This window comes from Euprymna scolopes, chromosome 3 (genome assembly GCF_053919585.1).
Source record: "Euprymna scolopes isolate OS-2025 chromosome 3, ASM5391958v1, whole genome shotgun sequence".
NCBI lineage: Eukaryota > Metazoa > Mollusca > Cephalopoda > Sepiida > Sepiolidae > Euprymna > Euprymna scolopes.
In genome coordinates, this window is record NC_136484.1 from 171,148,303 (window position 1) to 171,150,210 (window position 1,908).

A 1,908-nucleotide genomic window follows, 5' to 3' on the forward strand; every position below is an offset into this window, starting at 1 on the left:
TAAAAATCGGCCTTGTGCCTTATTTGCTCGGTGGGGGAGCAAATAAATACCCTTTTCTTGGCCTTTTGGCCAAGATCAATGTGTAGTATCTTCCGGCACATACTGCAAGCAAAGACCATATGTGGGGTTAACCCCACATCTAAGACCTTGGTCAATGTAGGGGCAACCCTTCATACCAATTGTCCCTATCCAGCTCCCCTACTCCCCGAGGAGCTGGTCCCTATTTCCCCTTCACTCCTCACATTAAAAATCGATAGTGTGCCTAATTTGCTCAGTGGGGGAGCAAATACCCTGTTTTTGGCCTTTAGGTTAAGATCAAAGTGTAGTATCTGTTCCGGCGGATGCTGCACTTAAGATAATTTGTACCAGTCAATGGAGGGGAAACCCTCTATACTGGGACAATTATTATTTTTGGTAACCAGAGTGCCCCCTTTTTGCCTACTTTTAGGGGAGCTGGTTTTTACCTCACATTAAAAACGGCCTTGTGCCTAATTTGCTCAGTGGGGGAGCAAATAAATACCATCTGTTCCGGCAGATGCTGCAAAGCTATGACTAGCAAAGACCAGCTATGACTAGCAAAGACCATATGTGGGGGTAACCCCACATATCTGACCTTGGTCACTGAAGGGGCAACCCTTCATATCAACAGTTTCTAATCCAGCTCCCACTTCCCACCTCTCGGGAGCTGGTACCCCCTTTCCCTCCCCCCTCCCCCTATCTTCACATTAAAAAACGGCCTTGTGCCTAATTTGCTCAGTGGGGAAGCAAATAAATATCAGTATCTGTTCCGGCAGATACTGCAAGCAAAGACCATATATGGGGGCAGGCCCACATCTAAGACCTTGGTCAATGTAGGGGAAACCCTTCATACCAATTGTCACTATCCAGCTTCCCTACTCCCCGGGGAGTTGGTCTCCATTTCCCCTTCACTCCTCACATTAAAAATCGGCCTTGTGCCTAATTTGCTCGGTGGGGGAACAAATAAATACTCTTTTCTTGGCCTTTTGGCCAAGATCAAACTGTAGTATCTGTTCTTACTACATGCTGTACTTATGTTTGTAACTTTGTGATATAAAGTGGGGAATCACTTTTCTGCATTAATTTAATGTAAAATGATCACCTACTTTACAAACAATCAGTCTCAAAGCCATTCAAGTCATTCTCCAGATCATTCAAGTTGTTTTTGAAGGATTCCAGTTTTTTTTTAAGCATTCAGGTCATCTTTAAGGTCATTCAATTCATCCTTAAGTTCATTAAAGTCATTCTAAGTTATTTACTTTTTATTTATTTAAGTCATTTCAGCTCATTTTTCGATCATTTTAGTTTATCTTTAAGAATTTCATGTCAATCCTACATTCACGCATTCATTCATTACACGAAAGCACACGACTAATGGCTATCAGCCTTGTTTATAAAACAGTAATGAAATTAATTGAATTTTACGAGTTCAGTATTTTTCAATGTTTAAACTTTAAAACTCTATAAAAAATTTTCTATTGATTACATTTTTACGATATTTTCAGGGTCAATGTGAAATTTTATGCTCTTTCCAATAAATCGAATATAATATTTTAGACAAACGTTTTTTTTTAAATTCACGCCCCACCCCCATTTTGAAATCTTTATTAAAAAGTAAATAATTAATTTATGTGCCAAAGTTTTATGTATCACAACTTGAAAATAAAAGATCAATAAATAATATATTCAAATTTAAAATAAATCAGTGTGAATACATGTGTTTTTTTAGAAATTTACCTGTAAAGTCCAAAGTTTAAGACCTTTTTTTTTTTAAATCACGTTTTTTTTTTTTTTTTTTTTTTTAAATGAAACCTTGGTCCTTGCTCCTTTAATTGAAAAAAAGTAGGGTTTGAATTACATTTTCCGAGTAGTTATAAGCTTGGAAAGACA

The 1,908-nt window shown here is 37.5% G+C and overlaps 1 pseudogene; it reads left to right on the forward strand.

The window, feature by feature from the left end:
• The first annotated feature begins 988 nt into the window (after nt 1-988).
• On the forward strand, nt 989-1,125 carry LOC145264631 (U2 spliceosomal RNA; annotated as a pseudogene).
• Nucleotides 1,126-1,908: the final 783 nt, after the last annotated feature.